The sequence below is a fragment of the Musca domestica genome, unplaced genomic scaffold (genome assembly GCF_030504385.1).
Source record: "Musca domestica strain aabys unplaced genomic scaffold, Musca_domestica.polishedcontigs.V.1.1 21, whole genome shotgun sequence".
Lineage (NCBI taxonomy): Eukaryota > Metazoa > Arthropoda > Insecta > Diptera > Muscidae > Musca > Musca domestica.
In genome coordinates this window covers 2962676-2976081 of record NW_026712258.1, presented here as the reverse complement: position 1 = coordinate 2976081, position 13406 = coordinate 2962676, and positions in this window count along the sequence as shown.

Here is a 13406-nt window from a genome sequence, read left to right as displayed (position 1 = left end):
AATAAACGGTTCCTAAAAGCACAGATTTATTTTGTGCGCGCGTGAAATACTTGTCGGGATTACCATTAGTCGATGTAGCAGGAACTGCTGGATCGACCGAAGAACTTTGAGCACGATTTCCAACGTTATTTACTATTTCTATTAGGAGAGGTTGGGGCCGAAGATGATTTAGAAGGCGAAGAATCAGTTCTATGCAACAATGAGTGATGTGTTCTACCACATTTAGAACACCGATGTTTGCTAATACAATTTTTAACCTCGTGACCATTTCTCAGACAATTCACACATAGGCGACGACGCTTAACGATAGAAAATCTTGTGGAGATCGACATATTTTTGAAACGAGGACATTCAAAAGCAAATGATTATGTTGCGGGCAAAGAATACAAGAGCTATTTTGGGGGGATTTGAAATTATCCGATGACTTCGATTTTGTCATATGTGTTTGTACCTTTTTTACAACAGATTTTGTTGCCTGTTCACTTCCCCTCATATCATGCAAGCACATTAAAGTCCGAATCCTTTCAGTCAAGAAGCTATCCAAAGTGATATTGCCGATTTGTCTTTTACGCTTTGTTCCCACAACGTTTGCGTAATTTTTGGTAACCGCTGAAGACACAAGAAAACCAAAAATGGGTCCCAATTTTCAGTACGGATGTCATAGATGGACATCGCCGACAAACAAGCATTAATTCCACGTTGTAGGGTTTTTAATCCCGATGCGCATTCATTTTGTAATATTGGCAAAGCGAAAAGAATTTTAAATTGGTTGTGGACAAGTAACCGAGGATTGTCATAATTATCTTTTAAAGCTTTCCACGCAAGACCGAAACTGCGGTGAGTCAACGGAAATCTCGAGATAATTTCTCGAGCCTCTTCACTAGTTTGCGCGTAAGATGGCAAAGACGCTCTATATAGCTTAAACGCGAATTATTTATGTACACCGTGCTAAAAAGGTCTCTAAACGTGGGCCAAGATTGAAAATCTCCTTCGAAACATCTATATCACACGGAGGAAGCGCTAAGCTATGCATAATGTCATTATTTGGAGGATCAATTAAACTCTGATGAACACTAGGATTCCCAATATTCGACATTGGGGAGCTAGTCTTACCTACTTCCTGAGAAGTATATGTAGCAGAGTTCGCTATCTCTAAAGCTACATCAGAAGACTGTAATTCTTGAGGAGTATTACAGGGATGCTGCAAAAGTGAGACTACTGAACTACTACGAGAGGAGTTCAGCGATTTTCTCGAACCTCGAAACTCTAACAACCTATTATTTATATCTGTTAAGCATTTCATATATTCCTGGTGCACGACCTCTATTTATGATCAGCGGACTCGATCATTTCTTTAGTGGAGTCCTCAGACGTTTCCAAGAAGAGCATACATGTATCGAAGACATCCTGGGTCTTTTTCCAATATTTTTCTAGCTCGGCGCTACGAACTTCTAATGCACAGAGGTTAATTTCCTCTGGTTTCATTGCCCGAACCTGTTCCACGAACCTGACGAAGGTATCCGAAACCCGGATGAAGCTGTCCAATGGAGTATACGACATATTTAAAAGTTTTATTTAAATAAGGAAACAACAATCAAATAGTTCACAAGAATTTTTTTTTTTTTAAATTTTGACGACTTTCTTTGAAGAGAAACTCGAAATGTTAACGAAGAATTTCCGTAGGCGATCAGAAATATTCAATTTAGTTTTATCAAATGATTTTATTCTTTTCGAGAGAAACCAATTTCTTCTGGAAAAGAATAAATATCAAACAAATTTTTCACAAATTCCGACTAAAAGATGAAAAGATTCCAAATTTCAAAAAAAGGCGACCTAATTCTTCACGAGAGAAACCAATTTCTTCTAGAAAAGAATTAAAATCGACCAAAATTTCCAAGAATTCTTAAATGCTGTATGCAAACGGCAGGATCTAATATGAAGTTTTACCAAAACAATTAATAAAACTTTCCAAAATGCTAAAATTTTCCGGAAATTCTTAAAGAAAATCAACGAAGGTTTTTTAATAATGGCACAAAAATTACCAAAATAATCAAAAATTGTAGACTTTCCGACAAAAACACAATCAAATTCTTGAAATTGCAATGATATTCCAAGAAAGCTATAAAACCAATCAAAATTGACCGAAATGTCCGAAAACAAATCAAAAAACAAGCTTTTTTCCAAAAATTTGAACGAAAAAATCCAAAAAAATTGCGAAAAACAACAAAATATTTAAATTTTTGTGTATAGAAATATATAAAATGTAAATAAAAAATGTATATTTAACTAAATTTTCAAAAATATAAGTTATTATTTAAAAAAATATTTACTTTCGTAAAAATAACCAAAAAAGTATATTATTTATACGAAGCGACCAATAAATCGACCAATGCGGACTGTAGAGTGCACGATATTTAATTATTTCCAAAATAATTACAATTTATTCACACATACACCATTAACAATATAACAATTTTTTTTCACCTTTGTACCAACGTATTAACTAACCACCATCGACCGAACCGAATGGTGTAGCGCATACGTAACAAAGAAGAAAGAAAAAGAGAAATAAAAACTAGGCGAGCGACGGCTGCCTAACCAGCATATATATGTAACTGGCGTATGTATGTATAAACATCAAACAGACGATCGACCGCAAGCGTACATATGTCACACGCGTAAATATGTAAATATAATTATGTATGATGGATCAGTGAAAAAATGGAAAATATGAACAAGTGATTTTTGGAGTTTGGTGGTGTTTTTTTTTTTTTTTTTTTGTTATTCTTTTTGAATGTGAACGAACACTAGAGTGAGTGGATGCGATTGCAATAATTATTATATTTATTTATTAAAATTATTCAAATTTTCATTTAAAAACCGATTGCACCACAATTATTATTAAAAATAATTTATTTAAATTTTATCCACTCACTTTTGAAACAAAATTCACTTGTTAATAATTATTTTTTAAACACAAAAATATTCTTTTTTTTTCCACTGATCACTATGTCCGTCCGAGACTAATAAACAAGAGAACGATAGAAGGACGGACAAACAAAGGGAATACGCGACGCGTTGCAAAGCGGCCGTTGTTGTTGTAAAAAATAATAGGTTAACGATCTTTATTTTTGTTTTGTTATTAATTTCGATAGTTATTATTTTTTTCGCGAGCTCACAATAAAAAACACTGCACTGACCTACCTTTTGTTTGATGACGATGTAAATAGATGATGGTGATGATGTAAATAATGTTGATGGGGGATGATGATGTTGTTGCTGTTGGGAAGAACCAAACAAAAAAATCCAATTAGACGACGATACCAAGTAGCTCGTATCCGGCTCGATTGGACCAAATAATGTTACCGCCGAAATTGCGTGTAAATAAATAAAAATAAAACACGAAAGTTTTAAATTTGAATTCAAAAAAATGTGGTAGATTTATTGGGATAAATAAATTAGAAAAAGGTGTAGGACAGATTACCTGTTGGTTGGTTTGGCTGCTGGAACAAGAGTAACTTTTTAATAATGTCGAAAGAGGCGTCGGCGGCAAATTTATACTCGTTAGAATCTGCATTTGACAGTTCAATATTGTAACAAAAAGGAATATGCAGATTGTAACGAGTATAGCATTCGATAAAGTCTCAAACACAATTAATATGGAGACGACAAAGGAAATTAATGAACTTATGATTCTAAATTAAACAATTGTCATCGCATTGATTAATAAATGTGATTACAATAATCCACAATCAAATTTAAAAAAGCATTTAATGCAAAGATCATAGAAGCATCGCAAGTCTAGACATCCCACTTTTGAAGCATTTCAGAAAAAACAAGTTAAAAAGCAGTAAGTTCGGCCGGGCCGAAAAAATAAAATCCTTAAAAATTCTGTTAAAATTTAAAAATACCGAATATAGCCGTTATATTGGGGTCTATACGACGTTGACATACATAGGCATTGTTTGTCATAAGCCATTACCATATTCAAATTCGAAACTTGAAATAAACGGTGAATAATGTAGCTAAAATCATCAAAATATCGTATATAAGGAGGTGCCGTTAAATTGGAGCTGTGCGAAGACCTGGACCAGCATAGACAATTTTCTGTCACAGGCTGTAGCATCCATTACGAACTTCAAATACCACATCTCAAACAATTTCGGTGGGTATTGTACCTAAAATCGTCAAAATACCGAATATAGGGAGGTACCGATATATGAGGCCTATACGAAGACCTGGACCCGCACAGACAATTTCTGTCACAGACTGTAGTTCCCATAACGGACTTTAAATACCAATTCGAACTTCAAAAACAATTCCGGTGAATAATGTCGCTAAGATCATCAAAATACCGAATATAGGGAGGTACCGTTTTATGGGGGCTATACGAAGACGTAGACCTGCACAGACAATTTTCCGTCTTAGGGTGTAGTATCCATTTTGAACTTTAAATACCAAATTTGAAACAATTCCCGTGAATAATGTCGCTAAAATCATCAAAATACCGAATATAGGGAGGTACCGTTATATGGGGGCTATACAAAGACGTGGACCTGCACAGACAATTTTTCGTCTTAGGGTGTAGTATCCATTTTGAACTTTAAGTACCAAATTTGAAACAATTCCCGTAAATAATGTCGCTAAAATCATCAAAATACCGAATATAGGGAGGTACCGTTATATGGGGGCTATATGAAAACGTGGACCTACATGGCCCATTTACGAACTTAACCTGCCTACTGGAAAAATAAACATGTGTGCAAAATTTTAGCCATCTATCACAATTCATTCGAAAGATAGCGTGATTACAACAGACAGACAGACAGACGGACAGACAGACAGACATCGCTAAATCGACTTAGAATTTTACGCTGATCAAGAATATATATACTTTGTTGGGTCTGATATGAGTATTTCGAGGAGTTACAAACGGAATGACAAAGTTAATATACCCTCCATAGTATGGTGGAGGGTATAAAAACTAATACAAAACAAGTTAAAAAGCAGTAAGTTCGGCCGGGCCGAACTTTTAATACCCTCCACCATTTGCAACGAATTTGGAAATTTTTAAAAAATAAAATCTTTAAAAATTTTTGTTAAAATTTTAAAAATACCGAATATTGCCGTTATATTGGGGTCTATACGACGTGGAAATACATAGGCATTGTTTGTCATAAGCCATTACCATATTCAAATTCGAAACTTGAAATAAACGGTGAATAATGTAGCTAAAATCGTCAATTCCTTATCCTTATATACGATATTATAAGGAGGTGCCGTTAAATTGGAGCTGTGCGAAGACCTGGACCAGCATAGACAATTTTCTGTCCCAGGCTGTAGCATCCATTACGAACTTCAAATACCACATCTCAAACAATTTTGGTGGGTATTGTACCTAAAATCGTCAAATACCGAATATAGGGAGGTACTGATATATGGGGCCTATACGAAGACCTGGACCCGCACAGACAATTTTCTGTAACAGACTGTAGTTCCCATAACGAACTTCAAATACCAATTCGAACTTCAAAAACAATTCCGGTGAATAATGTCGCTAAAATCATCAAAATACCGAATATAGGGAGGTACCGTTATATGGGGGCTATATAAAGACGTGGACCTGCACAGACAATTTTCTGTCTTAGGGTGTAGTATCCACCTTGAACTTCAAATACCAAATTTGAAACAATTCCCGTGAATAATGTTGCTAAAATCATCAAAATACCGAATATCGGGAGGTACCGTTATATGGGGGCTATACGAAGACGTGGACCTGCATAGACAGTTTTCCATCTTAAGGTGTAGTATCCATTTTGAACTTCAAATACCAAATTTGAAACAATTCCCGTAAATAATGTCGCTAAAATCATCAAAATACCGAATAGAGGGAGGTACCGTTATATGGGGGCTATATGAAAACGTGGACCTACATGGACCATTTACGAACTTAACCTGCCTACTGGAAAAATAAACATGTATGCAAAATTTTAGCCATCTATCACAATTCATTCGAAAGATAGCGTGATTACAACAGACAGACGGACAGACAGACAGACAGACGGACATCGCTAAATCAACTTAGAATTTTACGCTGATCAAGAATATATATACTTTGTTGCGTCTGACATGAGTATTTCGAGGAGTTACAAATGGAATGACAAAGTAAATATACCCTCCATAGTATGGTGGAGGGTATAAAAATACAGAGCTGCTAAAAAACTTTATCAATAATAAATGCTTCAGATATTCAGGATACCATCGAAATTTATCGACATGAATTGACGAAAGAACTTATAAGAGTCTTTTACAGAGAATTAATAGACATTGCAGTAACATTTATTGGTGGACATCGTTAATAATATACTCGACAACCATGGATGGCGGGAGCACTTTACTCTCTAAAAGTATCAATACTAAGTATCAATATTAAAAATATAAAGTTGCGTTTAGAAGTGTTTTAACATTGTCAATAGTGACTAAAGTTGTATTTAAAATTCAATTGTTAATTGTATTGTTTTGTTAGTGATTTTGTAAAATTTTGTGAATTTTTGAGTCACCCTACAAGTGCATTGTGATAATCAGTTATAAGACGAGTTATATAAATATATAAGCAACTATAATTTTTTGGTTAGCTTAGTGTGTTTACTTATTGTTTTGTCTTGCTTTGCTTTGTCGTGACGTTTGTGTTATACAGTTTGGTATTCATTGTTGTTAATACTGGCGTATACAGTTTGAAACAACAATTAAAATTTGGTTTTAATAATTGAAATTAAAGCATACTTTTCGGCATCTAAGTAAATTTATAATAATCTTCTTTAAATAATTTCATACCTGCAAAGCATAACTTAAGGCACAATAAAATGGAGTGTGTTTACAAATGTAGCATAACAAACCTAAACGAAAGAGTATTAACCTGCTGGCTATGTGACAAACATGGTCATTTAAAATGTGCAGGATTTACCGGTAGACATTTTGACTTAATAACTGATCGTAAAAATGGGCTTCGTTGGGCATGTATCAATTGTAGGTCTCTAGAAGTTGACTTTTATCGTCTTTTCAAAAAGTCTAAAATTGAAATAGCTGCCATGAATAAGGACTTTAACGCAGTTCACACAAGGCTTGAAAATTTTGAAAAGCTTTTTATGAACTTTGAGTATGTTGACGGTTCTCCAAAACGTAAAAAGTCCTCGGCAATTGCTTCTGGTGAAAATTTAATAACTTTAAATTCACCATCTGTGGCTCCGCCACGCAAAAACCTGGGAACTTTACACACAGAGAATCAACTCGCGCCTCCGGCGCTATACTCATCTGTATGCTCTAATGTAAATCCTGTAACAGCTTCGAGTCCTAGTGTAAAGACTCCGGTTGAAGTCCAATCTTCAGAAGTTACCCCTAATAATCCACAGATTCCGTCTCCAATAATCATATGTGCTCCAGAAAATGCTCCTTCTACTAGTAATAACGATTTAATCGTAGTTGCTCCCAGAAAAAGTATATTTGTTTCTAGACTACATCCTAGTACTTCTGTAGATAACATTAGTAATTATATCAAGTCCAAAATTCAAAATGTTCTTGATAATGATTATAACATTTTGAAATTTAACTCATCTATACCACGTGATTTATCATCATTGAAAATAACGGTTCATTCTAAATTGTATGATCTAATTTGAATTTGGAAAAAGGCGAAATTTTGTAAAACCAATAACGCTACCTTCTGATTCGAATGTCCCAAAAAACTAAATAAATCTATATCTTTGCTTTATCAAAATGTTAGAGGCCTAAACACTAAACTTAAAAATACATATTTAAAGTCTTTTGAATCAGATCTTAAAATTCTCGTTTCTACAGAAACTTGGCTTAAACCGGATATCCGTGATACTGAAATCTTATCCGACCAATACCAAATTTTAGAAATGATAGATTAAATAAAGTTGGTGGAGGTGTACTCATAGCAGTTCACAATTCCATTTCCTCTGAGCGTGTTATGCTTACTGATAGTCAAGATGTTGAATTTGTATGTGTGAAATTATCTTACATTAACCAAACTATTTACATAACATGTTCGTATATTCCTCCAAATTCTGATTCAAACATTTATTTAAAACATTCTGAATTAATTAAACACGTTTCACATATTCACTCGCCAAATTCTGAATTAATTTGTCTTGGAGATTTTAACTTACTAAATACATCGTGGATCCTTGATGATGACATTATGTACCTGTTTCGTCAACAGTACGGTCTAACGATATGGAAAATTTTTGGCAAAATATTTTGACTAAGGTCTATATCAACTCAATAATATTTATAATTTTAAAGGTAAAATATTAGACTTAGTGTTTTCTTCATCCGTTAATACTTCATTAAGTAAATGTTTACCTTTTGTAGAACCGGAAGATAAATATCACCCAACACTTGTCATAGACCTTGAACTTAATATTCAAACAAATTATGCAAAACCACAAGCTAAGCCTCACAAATTAAATTTTTCTAAGAATAATATTGATCTCCTTCGTTCTATATTGTCCAATTCAAGTTGGTCTTATGAAGGTGACATTGAATTGCAAATTTCAAATCGATTATAGTATATTTTCGACGACGATGTTCATCACAAAACCAAAGAAAAAATTATTGAGAATCTAGGCCGGGAAATCGGTTCACATTATTACAAACCGTTTATTCATCTTAAAGAAAGAAGAATTTCTTAATTTTATTTATTGTATTAATGTATTAACAATGTTTTATTTTTGGCATCGGAGAAAACGCTTAATGACTTTGTTACGGAGAAAAGCAATTACTTGTTCAACCAGATTAATATTTAAACCAGTTCTCTAAACACAAAATTTTTACCTTTGAAAATGAATTTACAGAAGATGAGGAACCAGCGGAATCGTTTATGGAATTTTAAACGATTACGCTGCAAAATTAATTAGAGAATAGAATATCGAAAAACGCAAACCTATATGGACAGTGAACTTTCACAGAAGGTAGAATCCGAATTACATTCTAATTACAAATACATAATTTTAGGCAAATCCATTAAGAAATGTTGCTTAAATCGTCAAAATACCGAATATACTAAGTTACCATCATATGTGTGCTATTGTAAAACGTGGCCGTATACAGACACTATTACATCATCAGCAGTTCAGCTCTGTACAAGTTTTTAATACAACATTTTAAACAATTTCGTGGAAAATCATGCAAATACCAAATATCGGAAGGTCCCGTTATATGGGGCCTATACCAAAACGTGGACCGATACACCTCATTTTCAGTACCATTACAATTCAAAATATTGTGCCAAATTTCAAATCTCTGCATCAAATAGCGTGAGTTGACAAACGGACATCGTAAAATCGACTTAGTACTTTATGCAGATAGTGAATATGTATTAGGGTATACCAAAAAGAAAAAAAAACATACATGATTTCGATTCCAAAAACCTAGATTTCTCTATTTGATCCAAAGACTTTAAATATGAAATTCTATGATGATCGTGCAACGTTACACGTACACCTTAAGTGACCTCTATTCCATAGTAATTTTCTATTTCCATAGTAATTTTTTTGGGACCAGAGTTAGGCTTTCCCGAAATCGCTGAAACGGCCACATTTATGGTCCCAAAAAATTATTATGAGTTTATTATTGTAGCTAAATGAATCCTTTAAAAATTTGTCAAGACCCAATCAGATTATATAGCTCGCCTACATATAACTACCTAATGTTAGGTATTGTTATTAATTTTGTGCTCCAAACGCCATATTTGGCAAACAAAGACACAATTTAGTGCATATGTCCTAACTTTATTTATGATATATGGCCAACATTTATTCCACCCAATATTTTGTGCACGCTCCACAAAGTATGCTATAAGTAACTACATACTATATTGCTTGTACTACTACTTTGGATCCTAGTCTGTTGTAACTCCATCACCTGAGACTGACATTATTTTGAATTTTATCGTTGACGGCTCTCCACCATCTTTATGCATTTTGAAAGGTTACAGTTTTTCGTTTAGAGAACTTGTATAAGTATTAGTCTGGCTGAACAAGTAATTGTTTTTCTCTGTAACAAAGTCATCAAGCGTTTTCTCTGATGCCAAAAATAAAACATTGTTAATACATTAATACAAAAATTAATAAAATGAATTAAGAAATTCTTCTTTCTTTTGGATGAATAAACGGTTTATTTGCTCTCGTCATCCATGGTTTTCGTATATTGATTTTATTATAACAGTCTCCACCAATTAATGTTATTGAATGTTCTTTTAATACACTGTGGACGTCTCATATAAGATCTTTCGACAATTCATGTCGGTAAAATTCGATGATATGCTGAATATCTGAAGCATTTATTATTGATAAAGTTTTGTAGCAGCTCTGTCAACAAGGATCTTTCGACAATTCATGTCGGTAAAATTCGATGATATGCCGAATATCTGAAGCATTTATTATTGATAAAGTTTTGTAGCAGCTCTGTCAACTAGGGCATTCCATAGAGCCTGGATCTTTTCACATCCCAAAGAGTCTTCCAATTTTGGCACGGCGATTAGTGGTTCTTTATTGTCATGAGAAATTGCAACAGGTAGATATTCTTCTTTACATGACCACACATCTACAGCATGCAATAAAAAAGAGGTTCTTGCAGTTGTGCGGCCCATGCCTATTGGTGCCACCAACTTTGGAGTAATGAAGTTTTCTCGATAGAAATATTGAATTTTGATTGGAGCTGAATCCCAGATTTTGAAGAGAGAATTCCTTATTCATACGTGGAGATGAAATATTCTCAGTCGGGTTTCTTCGCTTATGCGCCTTTGTTGAATATTACTTTTTCATGATAATATCGTGTCCACACCAACAAATTTAACCTATCTTTAAAATTTGGTATTAGAAACTTGTACAGAGATGAACTGCTTATGATACAATATTGTCTGTATAGGGCCACGTTTTACAACAGCACCCATACAATGGCTCCTTCAGATATTCGGCATTTTGACGATTGGGCAACATTTTATAATGGATTTGGGCAACATTCGAAATGGATTCTACATCCTGTGGAGGTTCACTCTCTATATAAGTTCGCGTTTTTCGATATTCTGTACTCTAATAATTTCAGCGGAATTTAGTGAATTTAGTTTAATTTAGATTAACAATGGGACAAGCCATTGCTGCTCTACCCTAGTACAAAAACAAAAAATAGTTTATTCTTCATATAAATAACTGGCGCCCAACACTACGGATTTTACCCATCAAACGTTTGTGTTGAAGGATGAAATGTACTTAAATGTACTGACTATTTAGAAGCCCCTAGAAACCAGAACTTACCTAATAGGGCATTTATATTGGAACAGCTATTGTCGAAAGCGCAATGGCAATCGTTGCCGTAGAGGTGCTAAGTTTTACCCAAAATACGGTAGACTCAGGACGATCTTCGTAGGTTAGAACTAACTACAACAGAGATAAAGATGTCGAGATTAGATCAGCTATCTCGTGCAATTATACTATCGGAGTTCGAAGGCGACCATGAGACAAACATCTCATGGAGGACAGCGGCACATACCGCATACAAATTCTATGAAAAATGGTATGGTACATGTTTGGAAGAAACTTCGCACGAAGGATCGAACAAAGAGAGCAAATTTTTGAACAGATAGTACAGAGCCGTTAACAAAACTAAACACCGGACAGAAAATTTAAAATGGAAATAAGAAAACCATAATTTCATTAAAAGCAGGGACATTTCCTGCAACTAAAAAACCCGAATCAATGGACATTGACATGTCGTCACGTTTCAGATAACTGACACAGAGCCGGCAATATGATATGACTCGTGCACAAACTTAAACTAGTTAGTGGCACATACAACAGTCGAACACTTAGTTCAGTGGTTACAATAATCATGGACAAAATAAAAATCAAACAATGTTAGTGGAAGATATACAGGACCAAAACATCGGAGAATTACAGCCTGTTCCACGATATCGAAAGAAAATTTGTGCGAACTAAAGCTAATCACTCACTTTCGTATCAGAATGCGTTTCACTAACATTAGCTCATTCTTTCGCATAGACTAACGTGACTCAGTGTTGCTAAATATACCTTTGAAGAAATTAAACAGAAAAGCGCAAAATGACAGATTTAAACGTGAAAAAGCTGTAACAAAATTCAACCATACCTAAGCTGGTGGACTGACAGTTCAGTTGTAAACAAACAAATTGTAAATAAACAAACATAATAACATTCCGATCTTCCCAGAGATTGTGTTCAATTTATTTGTGTTTTTTGAAAAATTAATATTTCTGTTGCCCTATATTCTATGGATTATGTGAAAGAGCCTATTGTTGACCTATTGTAATTGTATTTATTATTTTTACTCACTTTTTTGTTTCCATTTTCAATCATAACAATATTTATGTTGACACAATTCTCCTGAATAGTTTTCGTTCGCTTTGATGTTCGTACAATTTTTCGATGTGATGGATTTTAGTGGAAAGGAAATCAGCTGTTTGTCGTGTAAAAGGCATGCATATCAATTAATCGCAAACAATTTCCAGCCTTATCGAAGAGAGTTTGAATATCAGACAATAGTGGAAGAAGCAATACCATATCTTTCAGAATTTAATTGGGTAAAATTTTTAGACATGACTCCCCGCTATCGTTTATAGAGAGGGAAATCGCAGTGAAAAAAATTAAACTCTAAATAGACACAGTTTATTATAAATTATATCAAAGCATCAAAGGAATTGTAAGGTGTTGTCGCCGTGAAATCAATTCATGGTAAAAAAAAATAGATAAAAAGTGTACGATGAACGTTTTTAATACGGCTGCGACTTTCTTTTTATTGCCGAACTTTGAGGGGATAATTGGGGTGACCTACCTACTTAAGCAAAATGATGTTGTACTTGATCTGAAACACTTACTTACTGCGTATTGTTCCAAGGTTATCCAACTTTTTAAGTGTCCAGACATAAATTTTATAAACGCTGAAGGCATTATGGTGTCCCTTGATAGTAAAGAATTTAAGTTAAATTTAATTTAAATACAGAAAATGAGGAACAAATATATTCAAAATACTATCCATACCCAATGGGAGTATCGGATTTTGTTGTCAGAAACACAGGCTATGTTAAGAGACGGTATAATCCGATGTATCTAAAGTCAGGTTTCCATCAAATATTACTCCCCGAAAAAGGCAGCTTTCTCAGTGGGAAATGCGCAACATTAATTTTGCAGACTTTGGCCATTGTCGATGTGCTTAGAGAAGAAATAGGGAAATCATGTTATGTTTACGTCTATGGCGTAATTATGTTTTTCTGAAGACTGGAATGACAAAGTTAAACATATAGCATGGGCCCTGGATAAGTTGTTGTCAAGCAAAGCGTTGAATATTATTTA